Source organism: Lissotriton vulgaris, chromosome 8 (assembly GCF_964263255.1).
Source record: "Lissotriton vulgaris chromosome 8, aLisVul1.2, whole genome shotgun sequence".
Classification (NCBI taxonomy): domain Eukaryota; kingdom Metazoa; phylum Chordata; class Amphibia; order Caudata; family Salamandridae; genus Lissotriton; species Lissotriton vulgaris.
Genome location: NC_141696.1, coordinates 209,043,789 through 209,056,022, shown reverse-complemented (window position 1 = coordinate 209,056,022; position 12,234 = coordinate 209,043,789).

Below are 12,234 nucleotides of genomic sequence, written 5' to 3'. Positions count from 1 at the left end.
AGTTGCTGCACAGCAAAGATGTCTCAGGATTCTCCATGTATTAATTTAATTGGCCATTCATCCAAATACTTAAACAGACTAGAGCTGCGCTATCATTTGCATTTTTGCTGAGCATGTTCTGCGTTATGGGCTTCTGAAACAAGCACTGAAGACCGAAGTTCTTGTTCCTGCCATCCCCAGTGACTTCCGTAAATCACTTTTCCGCTGGGACCCATCTTGAAATGCAGAAATCTAGACCAGCCATTTTTATTTTACCTCAATACATATTCAATGCCACCGTGAAAAAGTATCACAAAAAGCGGCAGAAGGAGAGTAATGAAGTCCCAGGACACCAATAACTTACACATACTTGTTTTTAAGTTGCATGGATTAGCTCTCCTATTCATTAGAGAATTAAATGTTGCTATCAGTTAACCAATGAGAGGTTTTTGCCAGACTCACCACCTTGCAGAATCGCACTGCAAAATGGGGGAGCGAAATCAATTGTCTGAACTGAAACTCATAAATAAATCTGTATGCCATATGGGTCTTGTCTTTTGAATTCTTAAAGTGCATGCTCAGTTCTTATGTGGCCACAGTACCTTACCATTCTTTTTGTTTACGTGTTATAATTGGCATTTTAGGCTCAAGCGCATGTTTAGTTCTAAACTCAATGTTTAACACTTTATCTTACTAGTTGCAAGCAATATATTGTGGAAACAACTTTAAAGTGAAAAGCTATTCTTAAAATGTTTTCACTAAGTCAACTGCATAATTGTGTTTCAATGTCCAAAACAGCTGTGCAAGTTCATTCGAATATGTGATTTTTGCTGAGCATTGATCCCACATGGTACATTAGGGATTTAGAAGGTGTCACAACCAGAAATTTCTAGTAAATGGCTCAGATATTAGAAGATAAGAAATGTGTGCATAATACATTACAAGAAAAAGCCTTGCATTTCCTTCTAGGGACAAACGAAAGCGTTTTCTGTGTATCTAACCAAAACAACTAGACAACAACTTTACATTGTTGCTATTTTCAACTCTTTTTTTATGACTTTTGCTGAAATAAGGAACACTTTTGTTTGAATGCTTCCAATATTGTCAATTCATCAAAAATGACTGGATGACAGGACAAACCACACAACTGACCAAACCTACCTAGCTTCACTGAAACTACTCCAGTCAACCCAGGATATTGCCCATTTCACAACAGCTCGACTGAATATAGAGTCTGCAGCATGTTAAGAAACATAAAACATTTACAGAAGCCAGGACATTATTATTGAAATTCCAATCGCAGCACTGTGGTTATTTCTCTTCTCTGCTTTCAACCTAAGGGAGAAAGAAATGCATTCAACTCAGGGAGATCATGATGCCTTCTTTGGATACAATGGACATTCTTCGGCAGATCTAGGGTCTCAACTTCTCTGTTTCGACACTTTAGCAAATTTACATTTTTATTTATGTATTTTATTTATTTAGATTTATAGAGCGCCTTATCACCCAGGGGTCTCTAAGCGCTTGTCAGAAGGCAAAACACTGGTTCAGTAAGAGAACAGGAGCTACTAGGACATACCCCAGGCCTCACGAAAGAGTATAGTTTTTAACTTCTTCCTGAAGGATAAAAGGTGTGATTCCTTGCGCAAGTTTACCGGCAAGCTATTCCAGGCCACAGAAATTGCATTAGAAAAGGCTCGCCCTCCCAAGGCAGCTAATTTAAAGCGAGGGCAGACCAAGAGGGTGGCATCTGCTGATCACAGGGTCCTGCCTGGAACGTAAGGAGCTAAGCGTTCCTTAATATACTTTGGGGCTTGCCCATACAGGTCTTTATGGGTGGTACAGAGGTCCTTGTCTGAACATAATTCGCTGCCTGATTGGGAACCAATGAAGCTCACGTAGCAGTGGTGTTGAAGAAAAGTAGAAAATGACTCACTCTCCCCACCAGGGATCTATCCAGCAGTTTGCATAATAAAGCAGCATAGGAATTGACAGCCAATCTGTAAAATTAAAAGACATCTTTATTATAATTAATTATGAGGCTTCGTCGTCCAACCGTAGTTTTACAATTGAAAGAGGGAGCCTGCCTGAGCTTTCTCAGGCAGGCCTTTTATACAAAAAGTTTGGCCCTAGGCTCACATTCTTGCTGAAAAACACATCATTGTAGGTCGCTCCCATGGTACCATAACAAAGCAGGCTATAATTATGAATTCCATTCTACTTGCCCAAACTGACCAACCCATCTTCCATCATGAACATATGTCAAACTTCACATATTTTCCTGTGCAGGCCGAAGAAGCTCACAATAGAACTGGTTTCCTCCCCATCATATAAACAGTCACCTCCCCATTGTAAAAGCCCAGAAGCAGAGAAACAGAGCCAGGTGTGGAAGATAGAAATGTAGGATAAGGGATGCTTGTGGGTCATAAACAGGCATGGCTACTGTATTCGGCCTTCTAATCTTGCTCAGGCCAATGTACACAACAAGTTGCTCAGATCTTTAATATAGATTGACTAGAGGGCATGGACTGGTTTGGTGAGGCCAACATCACGTAGGCAGATTCAGCCTGTTCAGGTCATGGAGAAGTCAGAGAAAGGTGGACGTGTCCTTTGGATCAAATTCAGCCTTTAATCAATTGACTATATGAGGGCAAGACACAAGATGGATGCCGCTCACAAGATGGATGCCGTGGGCTCAGGACAAGAACAGTGATTTAAGGGTGATAGCATCACTCGATCGTGACGCAAATACACAGGCATAATGTCCTGATCATTACCGGTCTATTGATACCAAATTCGTCGTGGTATGATGATATTTTCTGCACGAGTGTTTAGGCCTTGGTACACCATTATGGCAGGGTCCAGAATTTTCAGAACCACAGACGCTCCTTTTGCCCTTATATAGGCAATAACCTAAACCCATGTCAGTCTGAATCTAGGTCTATACTTATCAGATCATCAAAGGGGTTGCTTTAGTATTATCTTACTACTTAGCAACTCTCTCGGGACAAGTCTTCATACACACGTAGTGGTACAAAGGCCATATATGGCAGGACCAAATAGTGAACACCTCTATCTGTAGTATGTGGTATAAGATCACCCACCCAACAATTAGTGATGTTCTAGTGTTGATGTAGAAGCTGTACAGAAGGGTCTATCAGTAAACTCTGTCCTAACCAATGTATGTTCAGGTAAAATATGAAAGTCATGTGAAGAAACAGTAAAGAAAGAAAGAGTATGTTGGGAAGTTGGTGCAGACGTCAATTGTGTAGGAGAAATAAACCAGAATATAGTAACTAATAGAATACATAAAAGTATTAAAATAGATAAAGTTATACCACACTTAGAGAACAATATTCTATAATTTCGGTTTTTCATCTCTTGCTTTTTTATCGTCATTCCTCAATACAATCTCCATTTTCTAATGTCGCTCACGCGATCTTGATAGAGTACTTCAGCTGTGATTATTAGCAGGTCATAGGGACACTGCAAGTCCTGCAGGCCTACTGCCACTACTCAGGTCACAAACTGAACCGTTGGTACTCCTACGTGACCCTGCAACTGGCAAATGGTAACCAATCAAAAATTTAACAAAAAACCATAATACAATTTCAGAAAAAGCAAGAGAAAAGGAAAAGCAAAAGTCAAATGCAAAGAAGTAATAGTAGGAAGAGACATAGGTTGGAAGGTGGGTACAGATGTCAATTTGGGTAGCACCAAGAACAATCCCACCCATAAAAGACAATGGAATTTTAGAATGACACTAGAAAACACGTTGTTGAGAACATATAGACCACGGGAGGATGTAGTGACCATTATTACGAATGAAATCATAATTTTCCACAATCCTAAACAGAAGGCAAATCCTAGAATTATCTAATAGCATTCTATATAGCTTCCTATGCATTTCGGTAATCTATTATATGTTCAAGTGAAACAGTGGCATTCCTGATCAATGCTCTCAGATGAAAAAGGGATACACTTCCACAGAGAGACTTCATTCTGCTTTTACTAAACATAATAGTACTTTAAAACAAATGCCAGCAAAGCAGCAAAAATTAGTTTCCAAACTCCAATTCTATGCAAGCTCACAGAAAATACCCAGAGTCCGCCAAACCCTCTCCTTGCAGGCTTCTATTGTCCATCAAATCCGTTTCCAGTGTCTTCTTCGCGTTGGGCCTCTTCAATTCAGGCTTTTTCATGAGAAGACAATACTGTTTAGTACGAGTGCCCTCCGGGCAAACACTCACAGCTCACTCGAAAGTCTCAATGTCTTAAAACAATGCACCAGTGTCTCTTCTTTGTGGCAGACACTACAAATGATGCGCTCTTCATTAATCAAGGGCACAAAGCATCTCGTGCAGATCTAAGCACCACTTAGCAACAAACCTAGCAAGGTCAGCAGCACTTTCAGACTCCAACACTCATCATTTAGTGTCAGAGGACGCTCAAGCTGCTCTCTCATTGGCACCAGAAGGTAGTGCCTTTTTCCAAATGTGGATCCTTGGGTGCACTGCCGTTCCGCTGGTGCAAAGCAAAAGAGGTGTGGGTGAGGCCAAAACTCGGGCCAAGGGGATCAGGGGACCGCGCGCTGCCAGAGGTTCAAGCACATGACAGTTTGAACAAGTTGCACAAAGTGGATGACAGTCCTGCCATCAAAAGCAGGGATCCTTCGCATCTTTGCACTGAACTTCTGAGGCAAAACAGCTCCTTTTTTCTTTTCTTTTCACAACGCCTTCTGATGAAACAAATGGCTTGCTTAGGAGGTACCACTGGGGGCACGCTGATGATCGCTGTCCATGCTGATGACCGCTGCCCACGCTGCTGATTGCTGTTCACGCTGCTGATTGCTGTTCAGGAACTGCAGGGCCAAGAAGTCTGTAGTCGTCTGCCATGTTTACTGATGGGGAGTGGGTTTAGTGTTGATCACAGGTCTGCAGGGAATCACTCTTCCTTTGACTCTGGAAGATCCAGCAGGACCCTAGTGATGTAGCAAGTGTAACACAATTGTTAGTTTCCTTCAAGTCAGATATAAAAACAGTTAAGCAAGTGGCCTGTAATCTGCAAAGGAGTGGCAATACACCATGGGAACCAAAATGGATGCCCTCACACAGTGGCATTGTCTAATGGGGTACATTATTTAATGGGGTAAATACATATTCTCCTTAATGATGAAGCCTAGGTGTTCCTAAACTCCTTATCTAGAGCATCTCAAATAGAGCAATGACATAATACACATTATCAAGGACATGAAGAAGTCCCTTCTTTAAACAATGTGCATCAAATGCGCTATGTAATACAAAGGCTAATGATCAACTGTGCAGACAAAAGGACAAGAACTAGAGAGTCCTGGTATCTGCATGATTAGAACACATCTTATTAAAAAATTGAAACAGAAGAAACAGAAGAGAACTGAAAAATTAAAAATATGTCGTACTAAAAAAAGAATGTAAACTTGAGATATCTCCTATTGAGATGGAAAATCTCCTATTGAGATGGAAAACTTGTATTGGGTCAATTAACCAGGCTATCACTATCCTGACAGTCAGTCTGAAAAGACATTTGAAGTGGGCCTAAAGAAAATTCTCGAAAACTAGTCTGATCAATCAAAAGGGAATGTATGTGACATAAGGGGGTTCCTACTACATCACTGCAGTCTTGAAGTGTGAACATGAACAATACACCCATAATAATAAATGGGCTGACTGGTGAAAGGAAGACGGAGAAGGGAAAAAATGGAAGTAGGACACAACTAAAATCTTCAATAACTAAACATGATGCAACATTGGTCAGAGAAGAAGCAAAAAGAAAAATCTATAGGAAGGACAAGAGTTTGCTTGGGTGGCCTAAGGCATGTGACACAGCACCAAGAGCACGGGGATACATGAAAAGACCAATGTTACACCAATTTAACTCTACCGCTGACAATCTATACCCTACACGGTAATTCTAACCAATGTTCAGTTGTCTCTTCAGGGGAAAAAATGAATCCATAGGCTTATTCAGGAATCAAAAAATGCGATAAAAAATGCGATATCAAAATTAGGCCACCTTTAGTCACGGATCTATAATTCCATCCTTAGGCCCAATCAAGGATACATAAATGCAGAGCTGCCTGTCCTTAAGGAAAAAGGGCAGTTAAGTGACTAACAACGGATGTCAATCTTTGATCCAGTATATCATTTTAGTTTTCTTAAAAAAATCATTACAGCCAAATTAGGCATGCACTGGAAAAACAGCTGCCTTACTCGCTCACAGTATGAGGTCCATATCTGTGAAATTTATCTTAATACAAATTCATCCAATTTATTGTGAAACAATGCATATCGTCATATGTGTTCCTTCACAACACAGGGGAACTTGTAATTCAAAGTAGCACCATAGAACAGAACATACACAAAAAAAACATTAAAAAATAAATACACATATCAAGCCATCTCAAGCCATAAGATATACTTGCTGTATATCAAGCACAAGGAAAAACAGCCCAGACAAACAAACAGCATATATGAATAAACGGTCATGCATAATACCATGGCACATGTACTTTACACTATAAACCTGCAGCTCAATCTTAATTGTCAAGTCTAAAATCCTATACCCTCCTTTTTGACAGCAGGGCATCAGGTAATTGATACCCTGCAGTCAACTATAATGTCGCTGTGTCAAATAACGCATTTCAGTGGACCAAATGTACAAATGAAACATAAACACACACATTTTTTCCTTAAAGAAATTACGCCAAAAAAAAATATTTCTCTTCAACCAGCCAACTCACGTGTCTTGTGAATTAATCCATGAATTATCTGTAGGAAGAAGCAGAAAAGATACACAACACACACATTTCTCATAATACAACATCAATTATAACCCTTTTTATCAGACTACAAAACATGGCACAACGTGACATACAAAAACTTTTCATTACTTACCTGTAACCTATTTTCCATGTACCTTGCAAAAACGCCCATTCTCACTCAGGCCTAAGGCCTTTAAGTTGCAGAATTTTGGGGAAGGGCTTCTACTTATTGCCTATCTAAAACTCAATGTAACACTTCGTTTTTCATTTTGTCAAATAAACTTAACTAAAAAAAAAATTCGTTCCTAGCATGGAGACACACATATACCAGTTCTACAGATCATTTAGCAGAACGTTTGATATTTGTTTTCTCAAAGAAATCACTTTTGCATTTGCCCTTTTTAAATCATGTTCCTTCATTTTACACAGTGCTTAATTTGTAAGACATGAAGTGCAGGTGCTACAATTTTGCATGAGGAATACCTTTCCTATTTGTTTATTATCTCAGATGTGCGCTTTTAACGCAGATGTAATGTGAATGCGGCAAATGAGAACAAGCCAGCCTGCAATGAAATGAAGGTTACAGATTTAAATCATATACAATCAACTACATCTCATATAAAGCGCTTGTGTGCAGCATTTTGAAAGCAACTGGGAGCTATGCAAACCACTGTGGTGTTCCTTTTATTATTATTAGCGGGATGCAATGCTGTGTCAGCCCTGCCGTATTTCTAATTTGAGATAAATGTGTTGATGACATAATTTACCAAACAACAAGCGTTTTGAGGAACATGCTGGAGCTATTATTTATTCTTTGGCTAAAATGCAATTATCATTTGCTGTACATGTCCTTGCATCCTCTGCTCATTTTAGTTCAAAAACCCAACCCAGCTAATGTCAAATTTGTAACGCTTTAAGAAGACACTTTTAAATTATAAACATGAGCAGGAATTAGCTTTATGGAGCAAGTCAGGCTATTTAAGTGACCTCAGGTCAGGACCGTGGCAGGGGCAGGGATTTAAACACAAAGAGGCAGCTGAAGTTAGCACCAGATGCACGTTTAACCATGTCATGCTGCATTCCACAGGCGAGGCCCTAATTAAAAGGTCACAAATGTCAACAAGACAGCCTTACAAGATAACATCTTGGCCGCTACTGCTGGAAACACGTTATACAGGTTCTGCCAGTCCCCTGCTCCTGGTAACTGGAGCTGACAAGGCCAGTAGGTTTAACCACTTCCACATAACCTGCAATATTTCACTATATTTAAAACAATAATTTCTCTCTTTTTTCTTGCAATTCTATGACACATTGACTCGCTGAATCATAGGAAGGCACCACCTGCAAACATATATATTAAGGTCTAAATGTATGTATTTACTAAAGAGACACTATAAACAGGGGCCCTGAAACCATTTAAAACAGTCTATTTGTCTGAAAATCGACTTTTGCATTCTGGATACTAAGAAATAAATATCTTACAATTTATTTTCATAATGGGTATTACTAGAATGTCTAATACCAAATTTAGGAGTCATACATTTGAAAATACTAAGTTATACCTTATAGAAATGAGCTTGTTTGCGCCTAGGGTAAGGGAAATTGCGCACAGAAGTGTTTGGTCATTTTCGTGGTACAACGTAACTTAAATCAAACATTTTAATGCTAGGGGGTCATAGTATGAGTGTTAAGCTTCACAAATATTAAAAAAACGATTTTTGTAGCACTTCTTTTTTAATAATTATTTTTCATAATTAATGATTATTTTTTTCTAATGAAGCCTAATTATTGCTATTTGTGACTGTTCTACTTATAAAATGCTCACTACATCCCTTGCCTATTATTTAGATACATATTAACACACAAGCCTAAGCGCAGCTACCTAACTGGGAATGCGTGAGATTACTGCGCCACATTTAGAAAGGACTGTTTGCAAAATTCCACCACCCGTGTTTAACTAGAGAGGTGCTAGCTGAAAGAACATTCTTATTAGATATACTACAGCTGAAAAGACTTGGCTGCGAACATCTAACACCGTGCGTCTAAAGAACACGCAATTTCGTTTTTTCATTTTTTTTTTCTTGGAGCCTTATTTACATCTATTGAACGTGACCCATACACATACATACATTGAGCTCATTCCAGACACAAAACAGAAGGGGGGGTCAAACACTCAGGACACACAAAACAGCGCGCTCTAACCATATCTTGTACATAGCGCCGTTCTTGTACATAGCGCCGTCGCAATGTACAACAAAACCCACAAACAACATAGACATTTAAACACACATTTTAACCCATAGGTCAACACTTAGGACAGGGACAAGAAACAGCCTACAGACTGTGTTCAAAAATAACCTGCCAAAACTAGTTGTAAACCATATTTACAACAAAAACGTTTTAGTTCCTATTTTTTTCTTGTTTTTTTTAAAATTCTTCAACAGATTTCCAGAAGGCTGCAAAAGGGACAGCCTCACAGACCTTTTAGAGAGAGCTCATAAATTGGAGTTCCAACCGGAGGTATCAGACGCGAATCCTCCAACTGGGAATCCTTTGTTGCAACCTAGTCAATACTAATACAAAACAAAATACCGCGACCAGGCATCTGCGCTCACTAGTCGGGTTTCAAACTTCATGGGGCTATCTCCAACTATATACACGCAAATGTACGTGACCCACGGTTTTTGAATACTGCAGTGTTCAAATAAAACTAAGGAACCAATACTGAGGAAGATTATCCAACGATAATCTGAACCACAGCAACCAGAGGCCTACCAAATGAACCAAATGTACCGGTACCCAAACCAAAGCGTCACATTTCTGCGACCAATAAATAACCAAAGACTCAGAACCAAAGGACTGGGAGCGACCCATTTTTATTCTTCAACTAAAACAGATGGAGAAAATATCTCTTCAACTGCCTATACAAATTGCAATTTGCATATACACATATATTTGTCCAGATTATAACTGTCAATTCCCCACTGCACTAACAGTCTGTTAAAAAATACTGACAGCAAAAAAAGAATGGGTTCCTTAGTCAGGAGTGACATCTTTAGGAGAGTTTTAAGTCAGAAAAATCGAAAAACATACTGGGCCACAAAGACAGATAATCCCCCAGAAAACCCTGTGCCCAGAGTACCTCTTTTTGGTAGAATTCTGTCTTGTATTCCCCAGCAGTTCCTCCATCCTTTGACAAAATACTCCTGTAGATAACCACTCCATGATAAGGCCCCGAGTTGGGCAGCCAACTGAAGAAAAGTAGAAAATGACTCACTCTCCCCACCAGGGATCTATCCAGCAGTTTGCATAATAAAGCAGCATAGGAATTGACAGCCAATCTGTAAAATTAAAAGACATCTTTATTATAATTAATTATGAGGCTTCGTCGTCCAACCGTAGTTTTACAATTGAAAGAGGGAGCCTGCCTGAGCTTTCTCAGGCAGGCCTTTTATACAAAAGGTTAGGCCCTAGGCTCACATTCTTGCTGAAAAACACATCATTGTAGGTCGCTCCCATGGTACCATAACAAAGCAGGCTATAATTATGAATTCCATTCTACTTGCCCAAACTGACCAACCCATCTTCCATCATGAACATATGTCAAACTTCACATATTTTCCTGTGCAGGCCGAAGAAGCTCACAATAGAACTGGTTTCCTCCCCATCATATAAACAGTCACCTCCCCATTGTAAAAGCCCAGAAGCAGAGAAACAGAGCCAGGTGTGGAAGATAGAAATGTAGGATAAGGGATGCTTGTGGGTCATAAACAGGCATGGCTACTGTATTCGGCCTTCTAATCTTGCTCAGGCCAATGTACACAACAAGTTGCTCAGATCTTTAATATAGATTGACTAGAGGGCATGGACTGGTTTGGTGAGGCCAACATCACGTAGGCAGATTCAGCCTGTTCAGGTCATGGAGAAGTCAGAGAAAGGTGGACGTGTCCTTTGGATCAAATTCAGCCTTTAATCAATTGACTATATGAGGGCAAGACACAAGATGGATGCCGCTCACAAGATGGATGCCGTGGGCTCAGGACAAGAACAGTGATTTAAGGGTGATAGCATCACTCGATCGTGACGCAAATACACAGGCATAATGTCCTGATCATTACCGGTCTATTGATACCAAATTCGTCGTGGTATGATGATATTTTCTGCACGAGTGTTTAGGCCTTGGTACACCATTATGGCAGGGTCCAGAATTTTCAGAACCACAGTGTAGCGTGTGCTCGTCTAGGTTTTAAAAAAATTAATCTTGCCGCACCGTTCATGACCATTTGTAGATTGTTGGGGGAGGCCAGCATACAACGAATTGCCATAATCCAGGCGTGACCAGATCATAGCTGATACTGCCCGTCTAAGAGTGGCCAGGGTCAGGAGTCATGATATTTTCTGCAGTTGTCTTAACCCCTCGACGCTCATGACGAGCTCAGCTCGTCATGAGGTATACATCTCGTACACTCATGACGAGCTGAGCTCGTCATGAATAATGGGAATCAATGACCTTCAGCACTGGAGGAGAATAACACCAGCATCAATGGTGTTAATAGACCTACGCAAGTACCAACGACTGAAGAGACTTGTTTTGCCATTGAGAGTTTGGCATCTATGTGAATGCCTAAACTTTTCACAGCCTCAGCTGGTTCAGGAGAGGGCCCTAACTCTTTTGGCCAGAGACAATCTTTTCTCTATTGTCATCCCAGTTTATTTTTTTTCTGGACACAATTATTGCCCGTACTAATATTCGTTGTGCAGCGGCCAAAGGAGTAGCCAGAACATTGAAATATCTCCTACTTTGAACCAATGCTCTGATAACACCAAGCAAGCAAAGCAAGAGAGCCTGACCCTTCCTAGAAGAGTTTGCGTGTCTCTTCTATCCAAGCATCTATCAATTCATCCATTCACCCTTCCATCCACCTGCTGATATCCACCCTTTCACTTTTACATTCGCACACCCATCCATTCTTTCATCCATCATTCCATCTTTCATCATTCTATCCGTCATCTATGCATGAATCCATCCATATATCCATCCACCCGTACATCCAACCTTTGACTTACATATCCATCAATACAGCATTTCATCCATCGATTGACCCTTTTTGCCAATCATCTATCCATTTAGATTTTTATTTACTCTGCTATCCTCTAAATTGTCCATTCATCATGCTCTCAGATTTCCATTTACTCTAACATCCTTTCACTCGTCTATCCACCAATCCATTCACCCATCCATCCCCAACGCATCCATCTTACCACACTTCCTACCTTTCTTTCACCCTTCCTTACTTTCACCTTTCCTTACTTTCAACCTTCCAAGCTTATGTCCCTTTTCGATCAACCTGTTTCTTTCTTCCTTATAATGTTAACTATGAGTTTTTGTCTGTCGAGTTGCCCATTAAGGACCTCACCCCTCTGTAGCTAGTAAAGCAGGGGGTTTCACGATGTCC